Source organism: Monopterus albus, unplaced genomic scaffold (genome assembly GCF_001952655.1).
Source record: "Monopterus albus unplaced genomic scaffold, M_albus_1.0 scaffold141.1, whole genome shotgun sequence".
Classification (NCBI taxonomy): domain Eukaryota; kingdom Metazoa; phylum Chordata; class Actinopteri; order Synbranchiformes; family Synbranchidae; genus Monopterus; species Monopterus albus.
This window is the reverse complement of record NW_018128021.1, coordinates 1,652,526-1,672,424: the sequence shown is the minus strand read 5'-3', so window position 1 is coordinate 1,672,424 and position 19,899 is coordinate 1,652,526. Positions and strand designations below refer to the sequence as shown.

Sequence of the window (19,899 nt, the reverse complement as noted above, 5' to 3'; positions counted from 1 at the left end):
AGCTGAGGTGGCTCGGGCATCTGTTTCGGATGCCTCCTGGGCACCTTCCTAGGGAGGTGTTCCGGGCATGTCCCAATGGGAGGAGGCCCCGGGGAAGACCCAGGACACGCTGGAGGGATTATGTCTCTCAGCCGGCCACGGGACCGCCTCGGCATTTGCCCGGAAGAGCTGGAGGAAGTGTCTGGAGAGAGGGAAGTCTGGGTATCTTTGCTTAGACTGCTGCCCCCGCAACCTGGTCCCGGATAAGCGGAGGAAAATGGATGGATGGATGGATAAAATCCACATTTTTCACCAGGGCTTTTTCAATTTCACTGAAAGTTGTTTTAAGAAAATTGGGTCATACAGAAAAACTAGTTTTTAGTATCTGGAAAGAGCTACACTACTGCTTTTGTTGAAAATTTTTAATGTAAGTAAATTTGTTATTTTGTGGGTCAATAAATTCTGACAATTCATTTCAGTCATTTTCAATCATTTCCTAAAACATTTCCTAGAGAACAACAATGAATCTTTGCACTGATTATAGGTTAAATAGAGACTATGTTCAAAAGAAACGGGTTCAGTAATTTACTATCTGGAATCCCAGAGTCAGGGCACAGCAGGTCGACTGAACATGCAAAGATGTGAACTTATAAACTTTAAAAATGATTTCATAGATATCTACTTGGGTTGAAATGGAACAGTTCTTTCAAAGGAGTTCCTTTAGAAATCAACAACTGCTTATAAATCCAATGTGACTAATGCACAGTTATTTAAACAAATATCTATCTCAGAAGTTGGTCTTTAAAACTGAAACTCTGCACCTCAAACTAGTAGCAGATTACATACATGTTATTTTGTGATTTGTGTTAACTGATCCTTTGATAAGCACACCCATTTGGAGCGCCTAAACACAGAGATGTTACGTTTCAGTGAGCATCATTTGCCACACTACGATGGACAGCAGCTGGATTTGCACAAGTTCTAGTCTATTTTGTTTCTGATATATTGCTGCCTCTTCAAACATTCACACCTGGGAGTAGAACCCTTGTCTCCTTCAGTCGACTGCTGAGTGGCTTCACTGGAGCATGTGAGTGCTAACTGCCTTCTCATTCATTTTTCCCAGGCCCACTTTCCCTATGCTGACCTGGGGAGCTGAAGCAGAAATTTCAGTCTACCAAAGCAGTATGAGGTTAGTTAATCTTGAGATATGTAACGGTTTCCTTAATAACAACACTAAAACAATACCTCTCTAGAGTCTTAACATGTACATGTATGAGATACATTAAAGTAGTTGACCACTTTCCCTGAAAAAGGGGGAAATTGGCAGAATTGGTTTTCAGCTCTGGAGCTTGTTGTGAATGTGGTGCAGTAAAAACTGGCTTTAAAAAAACAGCCAAACAAACAGGATTAGCTGCAGCCATGGTTAATCCCATTTTATTGCAGATACCTCTGTGTGTGTGATCTATGTGTGTGTGTCTGTGTTCATGTGGATGTGTGTTCTGCCTGGGTGTGTGTTAAGGTTTGAAGATGCTGTGTTGATGTAGGGATTCAGAAGCTAGCTCCTTTTTTAGACTGAATAAATTATTGTTGGCAAGCATCTGTGTCTGTATGGATCTGTTTCTTGTGTGTGTGTGTGTGTGTGTGTGTGTGTGAAACACTCTCCTGCACTATAAATCAGCTCCCTAAGGTATCACCACCTCTCAGCTTTCTTCACATGTTGTGTAGCCTCATTTTTAGCTGATGTTCTCAGATATTCACATGCAGGTAAAGAGACAGCATACAGTACAGGAAATGGGTGTGCTCTTGCATGCTCATGAGTAGGTGCATGCGCATGCCAGCAGCGCACGAAGAGAGAACAAACGCAAACAAAGTGAGCTGAATAATGCATTTGATGAGAGGAATGTATAAGTGAATGACTATATCGCTGCCTGTTGTTATATGTGCTAATTGACTTGATGTTTCTGAGCCATTAGGCTGCACATTTTCATTGGCCAAGGGGCAATTAGCTTATCAGGTGAGAACACACTCAAAACCCCACAGGCGCACACACACATGCACACAACTATAGATACTTGACAGTTTGATCAATGGATGTCTTACTGACCATAAAGACTTGGTACAGCCCACTTCTGATGCAGCACAGCCTGAGCCTGAATACAATAACCCTTTATCACAATCTCTCACACACATATGCACACATATATACACACACACAAACACTATATAAAAGGCACATCAATCATAATCATAGGCACCTTTTAAGACAATACTGTTGAGATAAGAAGGGAAATGGCATATCCCTAATTACTGTCTCACTGCTATTTACGCCCAATTACCATACATAAACACACACATATACTGTATGAGTGCAAGCTCACACACATTCAGACACAATCCCACAGTGGCACTAAGGGAGGGTGATGATGTTTCTTGAAAGAGGCCTGGCTCTTGTGGATCCAGAAGAGCACAGGGCACCATTAATCTTTTTTCTCTCCTTCACTTACTGTAGTCTGCATATATTCTTTTTCTTTCTTTCTAACACAAATAACTCAACAGATTCACAGACTGGATTTACTTCCCTTCCGTGAATGTAAATGATATACCGATCTGGTAACTCTCAGTGACCCACCGCTGAGCTGGGAAAGCCAGTTGGCCCCAGAGGCCCGACCAGTTGGACTGTCATCAGCTCACCTTAAGAATGAATTTGTTTTTCTGCGCAGCATGTCAATTTTGGCACTGTGTGTGTGTGTGTGTGTGTGTGTGTGTGTGTGTGTGTGTTTGGTCTGCAGGGGGGTGTCTGATTCATTGTGCAGTATGTTTCTGTATGCATGTGAGTTCTGGTGGAAAGTTTGTCTGATCCTAAAAAATCTGACAAAATTAAAAACACAGATTTGAGGATTAGTTTGACATTTCAAGAAATAGACGTATTGATGTTCTTTGCTAGATGGGAAAATTGCTGCCGCTTTCATGACTTTGTGTTAAGTACAGAGCTAGAGTAAGGAGCAGGGTGAAAACTAACTAGCCTGGTGTGCTCCATAAACACCTTTACCAACACCTAAAATCCACCAATTAACACATTTGAGCTCATTTTTCATCATAATGACAGATTACGGTTTTAGGCAGTTTTGTGTTAGCTTAAAGTTTTGTTGTGGTCAGGGGGTTGGCAGGCAACCAGCAGAAAATTGTTATTGTGCCTATTTAATTTCATCTAAAGCATCTCTGCATATAAATCTAAATACAATGCTAATTAGTGAGCCTGAGAGGTACTGGTAGTTTTTTTTTTTTTTTTTTTTTTTTTTTTTCAACACAGCCCCTTCTTTATGCTGATCTAAGCTAAGCTAATCACCTCCATGCATATTTCACAAAAATTCCCAGTCTCTTTAACCTGTTTTTACAAAGAGTCAAAAGTTATATTTTAAAGTTTGGCTAATGCGTTTCCTTTTTGCACATCCACCAGACATGGAGTAACATTAGCATTCATTTGAAATAGTGTTTCTGGTGACCTGACATCTTTCTTGCTGTGTTTTGATCTTCACCAACCCCTGAGAAATGTAACAGACTGCTAAATATTCCACTGTCTTCACCAGTTCAAGTACACAGTGTTTACTTTAGCTGAGCAGGCTGTTTGTGACAAGAGTCCCCAGCACTGAGCAATTTTGCCTTGCAGATCTTGGTTTTGAAAACGGCTTGGGGCCTTTTGTGTGGAGTTAGCATGTTTATATGAGTTTCTACATGCTCCGGGTGCTTCTTTTCATGTCAAATTACATGCATATAAGCTATTACAAGTATTCCTGCTTTTGACAAACTGGAGGTGGACCTCAGACAAAGTGTTTGCCAATTCAAAAAGGTTTCCCAAAACATACACTGATCAGCTATAAGATTATGACCACCTGCCTAATAAAGTGTACACAGGAGTCAGAGGCAGCTCACTGTGCATCGTCTGTGAATCGGTTTGCTTCCATAGTCCAACTTTGTTGACCATTCAGTGAGCAAACATTAAGTTAAAGGAGTGAAAACTGTGGTTGTGAACACAAGAAAGAATAGAAAGAAAGTTAGAAAAAATGTTTTATGTGTACACAAATCAGAGAGAAGTCAGAGAGAATTGTTTAGATAAATTCAACAGCTTCCCCACTTTAGGTGTGATATCACCACTGTATAGCACTGAATGTGTTTCTTCATAGAGACCAATGTACAGTGTTTCTCATTTTCAACCATTTCAAACATAATGGAATCTTCTGAAAAGGATAAATGAAATTTAAAGTTTAATCTACAGTAGGTCAACCTGGTCATCGGTGAGCCGTGGACGTCCATGACCTTGTCACCAATTCACTGTCTGTCCTTCCTTAGACACTGTTGGTAGGTACTTACTACTGCAGACCAGAAACAGCCAACAAGACCTGGAGTCTGATAGATGCTCTGACACAGTTGTCAGCCATCACAGTTTGGCCCTTGACAAAGTCACTCAGATCTTATTTTTCCTGCTTCCAACACATCAACTTTGAGGACTGAATGTTCACTTGCTGCCTAATACACCCCCCCCCACACACAGTGACAGGTGCCATTGTAATGAGATAATCAATGTTAATGTTAGTGGTCATAATGTTATGGCTGATCAGTGTATAACATCACTATGTAAAAGCAATTCTTGTTCCTATGTGGCAAAGTTGCCTGCTTTACACTGTCCATAAAGGACATACAGTGTGTGAACATTTTCTGATCTTCCACCTTTATTGACAAGTTAAGATTAAGTGAATAAAAGTACTTGTTTTACAATTAGAGACATAGGAAAACACTGCTATAATGGCTAAAAGAAAGCAGTGGGAACTGACTGTAGTGTAGTGCTACATGATGCACAGAGGACAGTAATGACTCTCAATAGCCCAAGAGACATTTTGTCAGGAATGTTTGGACAACCAGCCAATTCTGTCTTTTTTAATCTCGTTACAAAGACATACTGCTTCCTGGCCAAACAACTGCAATTGCATTTTTATTCATTGCTCCATTTCAGTGCATGGTAAAAGAGTCAGAATTATAACCATGCCTGATTGATGGACTCATGCTGTAGACTCGTAATAAATGGCATGCTAGAGCTGATCAAAACATAGTTGGGCAAGTGCAGATGTTGACTCTCAACTTAAATTGTTACCCCAGTCTGCAACCTAAAAAACAGCTGAATCTGGCAGCATATGTGCCATTGCCAGCTCATATTTACTGCCTGAAAAGTCCACTGAAACTCAGCTACTATCGGTCTAATCTAGTGGGCTCAGTGGTTTATTTTCTTTTTTCTCTCCAAGTCCTGAATTTCAAACGTCTCGGCTACAGCAGGTGGTGGGCTGAGTTTAAAGGGTCTGCGCTTTCTTTCGCCATGCAAGAGCGAAGAGAAAGCAAAAGAAAAAAAAAAACCTCAAAGCACAGATGAAATCATGTCTGAGAAGCTGCACCCCATTTGACACAGCTGTAGACCAAAGTTAAAGTTGGATTTAAGTTAGGTTTGAGGGTTGGGTAAGCCTCAAGCAAATGAAGTGTAAGTCAGTGTAGTATCCTCACAGGTGTTACATGTGTAGCAAGTGAGAAAACCCTCATGTACAGTGGATGTTTCTTCTTTGGCCTTTGGGGTCTCTGGCCACAGTTTGTGTCGATTTTCTTAGAGATAAAAAGCTGCTCTAAGTGGAAGGTTACTATTGAATTTATTTTTCTGTTTCTCCACATCTCTTGTTATTTTCCCCTTTGATTTGTTTTTCTTTCATTCAAAGCATCATTCCCCTTTGCCCTTCTATTGTCTTTGCTTCTCTCTCTCTCTCTTTGTTCTGTTCGCTTGTCTTTCTTTCCGTGGCTCATTTCCATTCTGTTTCTCTCTCTCCTCTGTCTTGTGTTTTTGTCCTTTGCAGCCAAACAGGACAGTAAATTTGCATTGCAACACAGCATTCGCCATTACACTCTGCACTTCAAGTAGATACCATTGGAACAGGAGGCACATTCCCGACTGCCACATACCCCTCCCCCTTCCCCCCTTACCGACTATTCCTTCACTGCCTCTTCCTCCCTTCTTCATCTCCTCAAGAGTCGACAGGCTGCAGTATGATAATTGAGAGTTCTATGGATCGCATGGGGAACATCGATTTCCTCCACTGCTCTATTCTCTTCTTACATTCAAATACACCTCCTCCCCTCTCTTCACCTGTTTTTGCCTCTTTCTCTCTCTCTTTCAATCTCTCTCCGCCTGCCATTCTCTTTCTGTCTCCCCGCCTCCTGTTCCTTCTGTGATCACAAGTTGTAACTGCTGTGATTTGCTGCATAGATAATTCAGCCACCTTCTGATCTATCTGTCTGGTAATCTTTTTGTGTATCTCTCTTTCTGTTTGTCTGCTGCATAGCACATTCTCTATTGTGGTTAAGTGGAGAGAGATGGATAGATTTTGAGGCTGACAAAAGAAATGAAGAAACAGAGGAGAAAGCAGCAGAATACTGAGTTGTACCCCCTTTTAAATGTAATAGTGGGTAAGATTTAGAATCTTGTCCCCGCCTCCTCCACCTTATTTATATTGACTTGTCAAAATGTGAAATTTATGAGGGATTGTTGCTTTTACCTGGATTTATTTGGTCCTATTCCACAAACATTTAAGCAAAATAATCCTTTTTCTTCTCTCCACCCAGTAATGATAATTCTTAACCTTTTAATGGAAATAAATGTCATGTGTTTTGCAATTACAACAGCACAATAGTGATTCAAGCCCAACAGCAGCAGCAGTTTGACATAGCTGGACATGCAAACAAGAAAGTTCCATCCACATAAACGTAACAACAGAACCCAATGAGAAACCATTTCTCCTTGTTTGAATGACAAGTGCTCTCCACAGATTAAAGTGCATAAACACCAGAGCAATGAGGTACTATGGACAGAGACATAACACAGCAAAGGCTCACATAGATTACCACGTCAAGGCCCAGACTTATAGAAACTAAACATTTCACAAAGGTGAGACATATAGTATATTTCAGCCCTGACTTAAGAGTGCAGAATGAAAAAAGTGCTCTATCTAGAGCAGATGGTTGTGTTTTCTTCAGTGTTGAGAGGCTGGGTTATTTGCACATTCATCTGCCTTTTACTACCCTGCTTCTCTACTGATATGGATTCTTTGGCTCGGCCTTGACTAGCTTGCTAACACCCAGTCATCTTGATCTGATACTGATGCCAAGAAGCAAATATAAACAGCTGACATTCAGCTCATTTCTTCCTCTATTAGGTTTACAGCTATCCTTTGTTTCCACTCCAATCAATCACCAGTGCCATATATTATTTCAGTGTCCACTTCAGTTAATGCGCTCATCCAGTCCCTATATGAAAAGTCCAATTCTGTCACATTGTAAGTTATATATATTTCCCCTACTCTTTGGCTCATACTTCTCAGAAACCCACTGGATGCTGTCAGAAACGCATTGTCATCCAGCCAAAAGTAAAGTAGTTTTTCTTAGTTGGTGAAACGTTGACATTGTGGAGATAAAGGGTTTTCACCCAGAGCTGGACAGGGGCCCTAGAACATGTCAAGGATTATAGATATTGTGTCAGAGCTGCTGTTGAATTGTTGTCACAGGGCCCACAGTTTTGAGTCTGTAACAGCGGCAACATGTCTTTCATTTCTAGAAAAAGCAGTCTGCAAAAAACAGTCCCAAAGGATCTGGTGTTAAATAAATGATGACTAAAAGTCAACTGAAACATTATCACTTCCTTTCCAAATTCTGTTTTATTTCATGATGGCACTTTAACAGTGAAACTTTTATCTGATGTCGCTTTCTAATTTCACATTTTTATTTCATAATGTCAGTTTTCAAGACATTGACACTGACAGTATGACAGTACAACAGAAGTTTATTTGCCTATATTCCTATCATTACCTGCATTTTATATAATAGTGTGCTTCGTGGGCTGCCGCACACTGTGCTCAGGGTTTGCCTCTGCGCGCCAGATGAACCTGTCTGAGCACATGCATGCAGACAGAGCCTCAGCATGGTTCTCTACCATGCTGACGGAATGGGAAACAGGTTTTACTGAGTTTCCAAGAGACAGTGAGTAACTACCAGTAGTGGAAGAAGTACTCAGATCCCTTACTTAAGTAAAACTAGCAATAACGCAGTCTAAAATGCTTTGTTACAAGTAAAAGTCCTGCATTGAAAATGTTACTTAAGTAAAAGTACAAAGTGTTTGCATAACACATACTGAAAGTATTAAAATTAAAGCACTCATTATACAAAATGGCCCATTTCACATTAATTACAATTGCTGATGCATTGTTGTGTACATCACATTTTATGTTGCAGCTAGATTTTACCAGTTTATATGCATTCAATTTGAATTACTTGCTTGTGAATTTTCCACCATAGATCAATGATGTCTTATACTGTATTGTTTTGTATTAATCTGATTCTGAGAAGTAACTAGTAACTAAACTACATCTATAAAATAAATGTAGTGGAGTACAAAGTACAATATTTGCCTCTAAAATGTAGTGAAGTCAAAGTATAAAGTGAAGTCAAGTGAAGTTTAAAGTAGCACAAAATGAAAATGCTCAAGTAAAGTACAGTACTTGAGTCAATGTACTTAGTTACTTTCCATCACTGGTAACTACAAGCAAGACATTTTTGAGCGGAGAGGGACTTTATTTTTGAACTTTGGAGAGTTAAATTTTCTTGAATATGTCATTTTATTTTTACTTTTTAAGCAGAGGGTATCTCATTTCTGTGGTAGCCTGGCATTCTTAAAATACTTTTTTTTGACTTCTTTGCCTTTTCATGACAGCAGTAGGCAAGGTCCTCTGTTTTTCAAAATAAATTTCACTTATTTCTATTCAAGGCGTTTAACACTTTGACCATGCTGTTACAAGTCATTATTGCATAGCTTTATAGCCTTGAACTCTGACCTGGTGAAGGGCAGTGGGCACCACTGCAGTCGAACCATCTGTTTCAACACAAAATGAGCTGCAGCTTGGCCATTCTAGCTTTTCCGCTACATTTACAGTTACAGTATGCACAAATTTTCTCTTTGACATTGGTAAGAATTTTAACTCACTCCATCTTCACAAAGTATGTGCTGACAAAGGGAATTTACAGTGTTGAACAATGGCAATTAACAAAAAGGCAGTAAGGAAACCAAGCAGTCTGAGGAGGGAATGTCTTAAGGAAAGATGAGAGACCCTTTATATCCTCATCAGTAAATCCTCGCTGACAGGTACCGAGGATTCTCTCTCCTGAGTTTTTTCTCTCTCCCTCTCTTTCTGTTTTAATGAGCACACACATACTTTCACACACCCCCACACGCATACATATATACTCTATCTCCATTCCTTCCTCCATGTTTGTGCATTTCTTTCTCTTCTGACACACACACATACACGCAGCCTAAAGAGCAGAGATTGCCTCATTCTATCATCATTGGCCTTATTTTGAACGAAGCGTGTACACGCATACACGGCAGAAAAAAAAAAAAGAAAGCCTGAAATCAGGAGAGCGGTGTCTGGTTTCTATCAACAAAGCATTACATTACATTCAAAACCACCTCCTCTGTTTGGTGTTTATCTAATGTCCCATTACCTCACCTGTCATCATGAGAAAACATGGAGGAAAAATTTTTTTACATGATGCCCATCTCCTTTGCCTGAACATGGATGAACATCTTATTTTCATGGTTGCAGGGGTGTGCACACATGCTTATGTGGAGCACGCATGTATTTATTTGTGTGTCAATGTGTTGCCGTGTGTGTGTGTGTGTGTGTGTGTGTGTGTGTATACTGAAGGGAGCTGTTGATTTCCTGGCATCCAAACAGTCTAAACAATGCCACTTTAAAATCCCCCTGATGCAGATGCACACAAGTGACACACACGCTCACACTCACACATTGTTTGTGATCTGGCATGTGATCTGTGAGAACAAACCCCAGAGTGGACACAGTGATAGAGGTGATGGCTCTTGTTTATCTGCCGCTAGAGCTAGATGTTTACCACAATAACACGCAGGTGTGTGTGTGTGTGGGTGTGTGCGCGCCTGTGTTTGTGCATGTGTGTGTGTATATCTGGATGTCCGTGCACACACATGCCTTTTGTGGACCAACTCAAGGCTTTTGGTTGCCTGGCAACCAGATAGAGAAGCTTGTACCTACACTAAAATAATTTTACTTTCTCAACAACACACAAAATAACCAAACCTGAGCAGGCACACCCACCTCCATGTTAACACACACACACACACACACACACACACACACACACACACACACACACACACACACACACTCTATACGACAACACACACACACACACACACACACACACACACACACTGTACAAGGCAAACCTACTTAACCCTGCTATGAAAACTAGGATTAATTGTATTCTGACCTTTGTTTTGTTCACCTGTATGATGTGGATGCTAGAATTCTCAACAAGATCCAAAATAACTAAAGCTGTGCAAATACACACACTCATGATATAGCCAAATGTAAATCAAAGTACCTCAGTTAGGGGTGCAAAGTGAATTATATTTTGTTACAAGTCTTCTGTGGACATGTGTGTGTGCCTGTGCACAGAAGCAAGTGTAATTTTGTGTCTGAATCCTTGTAATTGAGCTACAATGTTTTCGGTATCCTACACCCCTGATGCACTACTTGGCTACTTCGAAACCAGCTGAAACAATGAAACAAAAACAAAGAGAAAACAATAGCGACAAAATGTGAAGTTTCATTTCTGCAGCCCTCCACCTTGTTGTGCTTCTCGCTTCGCCCGCCACCTCGTAATCCTCTGACTTTCACCGAGAAAACAAATGCAATCCATTATCATTATGGACAAGAAGAGATACAAGGGCAAAGAGAATGAAATTCCTCGCATCGCTTCTTTTGACACATTCATCAGCGCTATGATGAGCAGGATAGCCAGGCAGTATGCTTCACTTCAGCAACTGAAACAAGACTAGGTGAGACTTGGTGACCAGACGAGGGTTGAAGTGACACCCATACTAATATTCTAATCTTATTCCTGGACCTAAATTTGGATCCCCCTCATGTAAATTTAGCTTCACAGATGCCTCGACACACCCAAGGCAATCTCTCTTGGTTTCTATCTCACATTTGAATAAGTCTGTGTTTCATGAGCAAATCTATTCCACGATTACACAGCGAATAATTATCTACAGCTGAATATGCAGGATGGAATCATTATTCACTATTAGATTATTAATCACTCCTACAGACCTGATCTGGCTCCTCAGCTGTGAAATTATAGTTCTACTTTAGCAAACAATAATAATGTACTGTACTGAGTTGAACAGGAGGGAGGGAGAAGAGAGAAAGGGGAATGGACTGAAAGAGGGCCTGAAACAGTGAAGAGGAGTTGGAGGAAGAAGAAGAGTGGTATAGACAGAAATATCAAACAGAGAGGAAGAGATACTCAGGTGGAAAACAACAGAGGAGGAATAGAGGGAACACAGGGAAACCGACTTTACCGAACAGCGTGCTGGAATCAGGAGTAATAATTACAGCAGTGGCTCTTTCCACCGTGTGACTGGGGAAGCTGAATCCAGCCACAGCCAATTTCAGTTGAACTTTACTGAAGCTGCTGTCAGCATCCTGGTTGGCAGAATGTGAGGAGAGAGGTGGGAAATGGGACAGAGGGAAGCATTCAGGGAGAGGAGACAACAGGGATAGATGGTATAATGCATGAAAGCATGAGAGATTCTAAGCCCTGCCCATCGTATTTACTGTTGCTAAGTCTACCAACCTTCCCATTTCCACAACACATGTGCAGCTTTATGACAATAATAGTGTCACATTTACCGCATAACATTTGTAGTGTTTTTTTTTAAAGTCTGATTTCATTCAGAAGTAACCAAAGTGTGTGTGTGTGTGTGTGTGTGTGTGTGTGCGCGTGTGTGTGTGTGTGTGTGTGTGTGTGTATGTGTGTGAATGTTGCAGCCCTGAACAGGTATTTTCCTAGCACATACATCTTACCTGGCTAATGTTCTTTGCCTTTGGATGTAACACCAGCGTAGGCTAAAAGCTAGTTACTAGGCCTGTTAATGTAAGCTTACATTACAGCAGATAAACACAGTGTCAGATCCATTTCTTACACTCTGGTGTTTTGGAAAAATGATAAAAAGGACACCACCCTTGTCAGTTTGTCCTATTATAGCTGAGGAGCCGGTTACTGTTTGAGGTGGAGTTTAGCGGGATACTGGTGCACGCTGAAGGTGAGTGTCCATCATGTGAGTTGCTGCCCATATACAGTATATGTGCCTTATACATGTATCTGCCTGTATCTATATGTGTGTTTGTATTGTTGTTGTTGTTCTTCCTGCGGCAGGGAGACAGGCCTTTTATTCGGCTTGCTAGGAGCCATGACGAGTGGTGCATCCCAGAGCAATAATATCCAAGGGGTAGTATTTTACAACATCCCCTCTCTGTTGGTGTAGAAGCCTTTGGAACATTGCTCTGCTCATTTTCATACATATTGCCTCTTCTGTCTTCTTTGGATGCACCTCTACCCAGATCCATCACAGAAAGAAAGTGTTTTCTTTAAGACGTATCTTACCATAGTCAACGCTGTTGAAATGCCCCTTTGAAGCGAATTTTCACAGTGACTGAATGTTTTCTGTGCTTTTTTAAATACACACATCCCCAGAGGAACTCAGGAGCAGTCAACCTGCAACATTGGCAGTATTGGGAATCGGCTGGAACCGCCAGTGTTCAGGCTTTTAAAAAACCTCTTTCCTGCTCTTAGCTTAGATTGATGAAACAAACGACACAGAACTAAAAGCATAACTGTTTGTTAAAGTAAAGAGTTAAATGCTATTGTCTGAGTCTAAATAGCTATGTTTTATATATTACAGGTATAAATTATATGATTTTAAAGCAAAATTGGTGCTTGTGACCTCTTATGGAAATGTACGTACTAAAATGTCCAAATGGAAACAATTAACACCTACTTGCATAAAATAATTGCTGACAAGGGAGCCAATTTTAATAGCATCAAAATTAAAAATTACTCCTAAAAACTTTCTGGTCACACAAAAAACAGTTTTAAATAGATGTGCCGTGTTTTGTAAAAGCAAAGTTCTCTAAAAGCAAAGATATCCTTTTAAGACCTGCACTGTAGAGATTAAGAGCAGAAAGGTTACCAACCCTATTTCTTAGTGTAATCCACTGTAAGGCCTTAAAGTTAAGCACTACACAAGGTACCATATAGGGGTACTTGTGTGAGGGATTATAAGGTGTCATCAGATAACCAAACCACATAAACCGTGAGTTGAACCACAGGAGAAGACAACATCCAGGGAGCTGACTCTCAACCCCTTGGGCTAAATCTGTAGACACAGATAACAGCATCGTGTCCTCGGTCTGCAGGTGAAATGGAGACTTCACTTCTCTCATATGAATCTGACCACTAAAGGTGACCATAGATGGAAGAGGTCCTTATCCTCAAATGTTGGTTGATATTCATCTGCTGGCACTGAGGCTGATGTGTCAATTGTTAGCATGTGGAATGGACATCCCCCGGCTTGACCTGCCATGACATTGCAATAGTGCAGTTTCAAAGGGAAATAACATGAGGTGGGTGGAAGTTTTTGTCCAGCTAAACAGCACCTTGCAGGCTGTTTGACACGTTGGCAGTTTCCAGGGCTTTTACTTAGACACAGCAGTTTGTGTAGCTAAAACAGAAGAAACGTATCACACTGTAGGGAGTGCACTAAAATAAGACAAACAAAAAGGAGAAAAAGATCAGATCTCTAACAATCGGACACGAAAAGAAAATAAACAACAAATACTTTTAACTACTTTGTTACTGAAACTTGGTGCCCCTCCAAAAATGGTCATCCTCAGAACAGGTTCTTATATAGTTAGCATCAAAAAAGGACAATTTTCAGGTCATCTTGATTTAAATAATGTAAATCAACAATGTACAGCAATACTAAGTCAGCTGAGGGACTAGTCAGATGCTGCCATTAAGATTATTGTAATTATACCTCTTCACAAGGTTATAGCAACATTTGCACCACCCACAGAGCGTGCAAAGTTACCTAAATCGAACACATCCTCCCAGCATTCACTAATTCAATTATTCAAAAAAATTCTACACTTACTACTGAAAGTTGAAATTGTTGTGGCTTTAACAGGGTTAATTAATTATTTTTAGCATCAGAAAAACTATAGTTCCCGTCATCACTTTGCAGCTCAGCTGTACACATATTGTACGTTATGGTTATTTACGAGACTCTTCTGTACTTTCACGGTTCATTAACATTACCTTTGTCTTTCTAGTTATTAGTCTCACCTTTCTCAAATTTTTTAAGTTGAAAACATATGAAAATGTGTAATAGTTGCAGCCATTTCTCAACTTGGGACCTCAGCTCAGTTCTCCCGCCATCTGACGGGACAGCTGATGCTGGTGAAGTTTTAGCCGTGACTTGCTTGGGCTTCTAAGAAATGGTGTTTATTAAAGCCCAGTAACAACAGAAATATTGCATTAATGCCAATAATATGTCAATTTAAAGAAGTATACACTCACCGGCCACTTTATTAGGCACACCAGTAAGTCTTGCCTTGGCCAAGACATAATTTAAGCTACATCATTTACATAGCCAAAATTAGACATGATATCTGGCATCAACTTTTCTCTTAGTATATTTGATATAATGATATCTCCTGGCTCTCACTAAAGCAACAAAGCAGAAAAGAGGGAAGGATTACAAATGATGCAGCTGAGACAAAAATGGGACTTCAAAAACACTTCAGTCTCTGTTAGGTTTGACTCCTGACGCCCTGCTTCCTACGCTCTCCAAAATACACAATCCTTTGAATCATATCACTTAAAACTGACAAATGGACAAAAGTATATTTTTGGATCCACAGAATCTGAAAAAACTCAATAGCAGAGACCAAAAGAAGAAGAAGAGGCTTTGCCAAGATGTGCTTTAGTGTAGGTGAAAATACAAAGCTCTTTATAATCATACAGTGTCTTTCCAGTTCAAACTTGTGAAGAGATTTTAATGAAATACAGTATGTCATGGTATCATTGTATCATCACAGATGGTGTGTAGCAGACAGAGGCAGTATACTGTAGGTGTGAGGACAAGCAGTAAAGGTAGAAGTAGAGTGAGCATAACATGCAGCAAAGGTCACAAAACAGATTCAAACCCACAGAATTATAGGGATACACGGTCTACTCCTGTTGAGCCCTTTGATCCACCAAATTAACCTTCCATCAGTTTTGGACTACAGGGAGCTATTTATAAGCTGGCAGCTACCGAGGCTGAAAAATGTCTCGCTGTTCCCTGACAATCAGCCCTGCAGAGCTCTGAGCAGTAGCAGAGCTGTATGATAGGCTCGTCCGGCTGTGCTGCCGCCATCGGGCTGTCAGGCTGTTTGGTAATCAGTGAACTGTTGCAAACATTAGAATGCTTTGTCAACCGGCCTGTGAACAGGGGAGAGTATGGCAACTCCGGAGATGAAAATGATTTATAAAACATGAGAAAAGTGGTGTCACTAATCCTGCCAGAGCAGAAAACACAATGAGGGCTGTCAGCAGAACACTAGATGTACATGATGAGATACTATCAGTAGTCAAAAGAAAGAATATCACACAAAGCTTTTCCCTAAACCAGTGATTCATTAAAGCCCACAGAAAGCGAGGCTTGCTAGCAGCTCTTACATGCTTCATAAATAAAAACAGAACATTTAAATACTGCAGCTTTCATAAACATGTCTTTAGTCTAAGCACCTACTGTGTAGTTCTGGAATGTGAAGTCCATAAAGTTCCTTCAGAACCATGAAATTAATTTAGGCATACGAGAGTAAAATGAAAAACAATTAATCACGAACTAATCAGAAAGTTAATAGAAAACAAAATTGAAACTGTGAATCTTACCAAAGCAGTCTGATTCTCCAGTCCCATTCCTTTTTTGTCTTGTCAAAACTGTAATTACATTTTTATTGTAAACCTGACAGCATATTAAAATTAGTTATTCTCAGGCTGACAAAATGCTTCATTATTCTGTTTTTATATTGACAAATTTGGTTGATGAGTAAGCACTTATAACATGAAAAGACAGTCACAATACGCAAAAACTATTTGTTCTGTAGTACAAAAACTGATTTTGTGCCAAAAAATAATACATTCTCAAGTGGGCTTTGTCTTTTGTCTATTTGAAATGTTACTCAGAGATGACATTCATAGGTAGCTCTGAAAACATCAAGCTCAATCTTTATTTGTCAGTTGTGTTCATTTGTTTGTTTGTTTTTAAAGAGAGGAACATCACAACAAACTAATAAGCCAAGGAGACAGGAAATCTAAAGTGTAGTTTTACTAAAACACGACACTACAGGCTGCTGTAAGAGATTTTTTATTACTTAAAGTAATAAAATTTAAAGTGATCTCCATCATTAGCTTCACCTAAACCACCTTTCCTTTTTTTTATTAACTGTTTGTAGAGAAAGCAAAACTAGATAGGCGTATTTGAATGCTAATTATGTGTCCATTATTTCTGATTGAAAGAGAACCAAGGATTTTACACAGGCTCTTCAGGAAACATCTTCAGCAGTATAACCAGTGACATGACATGACATTTCTGTATCATAAACACCAAAGGACAGATGTTTATTGTAGAGCAAAACATGAAATAATTTAATTAGACCAATGGCAAAACCACTACATTGTACTAAAATGTGCAGTATAAGATCATGGCTTTAGATGTTGTCGTCTATTGTATGTGACATGAATAAAACATGACTAGGAGTATACACAGTTACACCTAGGTGCTCTGTGAGGCTGGCAGTGCTAACATGCCAGTGTTTAGCAACGTTAACAATGTTAGTTTGTTAGCATGCTAGCATTTGTTAATTAGGGCAACACAATTTACAGCAGAGGCTAATGGAAATGTCATTAGTTTTTGTTCATAAATTACAATATTGGATAAATTAAAAATCTGACAAAATTACAGTAGAGTGCTAGATGAAAAGCCAGGTGGTCGCCAAAGAAATGAAGTTAATTCAACCAAGAGGCAATCCATGCAATAGCTGGTGAGACATTTCAGCCCAAAGTGGTGGACTGACTGATCAGTATAACAACATTACCATCTCTAGACATACACTGCTAGCTTGACTAAAAACTTTACTTTGCAAGCTCCTTGTGTAAAGTGCCCCCATTACATGTAATTCCAGTTTTACAAAAATGAAAAATGAGTGCAACTGTCATGGTTAATCAATATGCTGCCTAAATGAAGAGGATCAATACTACAAGCTGATCCATCCAGAGACACAGTTGGTTTATTCAGCTCAGAAGAGGAGACTGACTTCTGATACTGTGGTGGTTCTGCAATATTTAATGTTGTGCACTCTACATGAAATCTCAGTGTCAAGTTAATTACCATTATCTATGTTAAATCATTTAGAGGCATAAATAGTGAATCACTTTTGACCTACTATTCAGTGGGACTGAGTCAAAGTCATTTATTTAGCTAGTTCACTAGATCACTCATCTATTAGTGGCCCAATATTTGAGGGAAACCGTCAGAAAAGATGTAAAATGTATAAATGTTTTGACATACGTTGCTAACTTAAAATGTCGCAAGTAAAGTGTGATTATTGCTCTTGATCTCAACTTTGTACTTTGGAAGATAGCAGCCAAGTCAGTGTCACTCTGTGGCACAGCTCCTAATGTCTGGAACTATTCAACTTCCAATGATCCAACATTACTCAACAGGTCAAAATGTAATGCTTGCAATATTTCAGTAAAAATGTTTGTTCAACTCTTTTCTTTTTACCTATAGCCTGTCCATGAATCATTAATTTGTAGTTTAATAACCTGATACCATTGTATAATGATATGATAATTACTAAACATCAGTCAAAATGCCTCACTTCAAATCATGAAAAAGTAAAGAGCTGTCAGAGATAATGGTTAATACTTACTGCTATTAATATTTGTGAATAAAATTGCAAATTGTGGCAAATCTGCCCTGAGGCACGAAGGAGAAAAGTGATTTTAACGAGTACCTCTGACAGATGGTGGAGTTTTTTTTAATAATGCCATTTACACAGTTTCCCTTTGCCTCAAGTCATCAAACTCATCGGACACACGGAGGAGAGTGCCTCCTAAAAATATAAATTTTTAAAGAGCATAAGTGGAGATGTGTCTGTCATCTGTTCCCTGTTGCCTCCTAGCAGATAAAATCACTACTCAGGATTGGGTTCTACTTTGAGAGGCCCAGAGTGAGTAGTAAAGCAGCTACCAACTTGTCTGTACTGTTTTGGTCCAGTGACAGCCCACCAGGACACCTCCTGGCACTCCAGCTGGTTCCTCAGCTACTGTGCAGGAGTACCGGCCATGAGGCACAATGCACTCTGAGTTTCATTCCGATCTGTGGGCTCCCTGTGTGGCCACTGAGCCGTCTTAAATCATGGCCTCTGATACTGGAGAGGTATCAGGGAGTATAATAACAGGCTGATGCTGAGGCAGACAAACAGAGACAGGGAGAGGCAGATGGACACACTTACACACAATCAGATACTTACGTACATGCCAACACACATGCACAGATTGAGCCCACACTGTTGTGACTCTGAGTGAAAGCAGGACTGTGACAGTTCTGCTGTGGGGTTATCAGTGGCCAACAGAGCATGCCCAGACACACACAAACACACATATGCAACCCCCTATGCACACGTACAATCCTGAGGGCTCTTCAGTCACTGTTGTGTACAGTCAGTCTGATGGGAGCAGACTTTCCCTTTGCTTTGCCTGCCATCATCTCCTCAGCCTTTTTCACTCACCATCTTGTACCTCTTTGCCCCCTCCTTTCTCCTGTCATCCACATATCTACCGCTTATCTCTCACCTCCTCCTCCCCTTCCACCTCCTCTACCTCTCCTTCCCTTGATCCATATGATCCTCTTAAGTAAAACATTCCAATCATTCTTCGATCATAATCTGCAACTACAGTATAAGGTCACACAGACAGATAGACAAGCCCTATGAGCACATGCATGAGCATATGTGCCCCCACTGAGACAAATATTGGTGTCATCATCTGAGAGATCATACCGCATAAGTAGGAGTGTCTGTCTGGCTCTCTCCTTTAGATTTCTCTCTCTCTCTCTCTCTTTGCAATAACAGTTTCACACCCCCTCCCCTCTCCAGTGGGAGAAAAACATTAAAGAGCTTTCTCATAATGAGGGAAGCTACAGAGAAAAGACCTAAACTCCACACATGTACACACATGCACCCACACGTGCATGTAGCACACGCACATACAGAAACGTGTATACATGTCCCTTAGTTACGTAAAGGTTACGTAAATGGCATGAATATTAAAAGGAACCATGGTGCCTGGCTGTCATTAAAAGTGTACATACAGCTGTGTGTGTGAGACCGTGTGTGTGTTCATCTGTCTGACCATCATTAAATCATTAAAATGCCTAATATTTTATGAAGGAGCTGGATGGAGGGGATCCTACTGTTATTAAATTAGAGCCGGTAATGCAGGCATGGAACTCCTGTCAGGCAGTGAAGTTACAGACAAGCTCATTGTCAGCTATCCTGCTGTCAATGATGCATTTAAACTGACTTTGCAATAATAATAACAATCATTCTTAGATTGGTACATACTGTAAAAGCATAAAGGTATGAACACAAGAAATTGTTGCATATTTAACCCTCTTATATGAAAGGGCCAATTTTCTACCTGCCAGCATGAACAATGATTGTTTACTTATGTCATCATAATTATATAAATGAAAATAAACCTGGAACCACCATTGCTCCGTATTGCAGGTAGTCTCTATCTATATTTTTCTGTTAGCGGAAAGAGGGGGTGTGTGGGTGAGTAGCATATGTGTCTAGAAGCTGGTGTTGAACCCACGGGTGTGATCTACTGCTATGGATG

The 19,899-nt window shown here is 40.1% G+C and overlaps 1 protein-coding gene across 1 annotated transcript in view; it reads left to right on the top strand.

The window, feature by feature from the left end:
• The first annotated feature begins 1,149 nt into the window (after positions 1–1,149).
• The window catches only part of LOC109968018 (nardilysin-like), a 77,085-nt gene continuing 58,335 nt past the window's right edge, over positions 1,150–19,899 (top strand). Inside the window, exon 1 of the mRNA XM_020613997.1 lies at positions 1,150–1,168. The gene's annotated coding sequence lies outside the window, so the exon portion shown is untranslated. The remainder of the gene's footprint in view (positions 1,169–19,899) is intronic.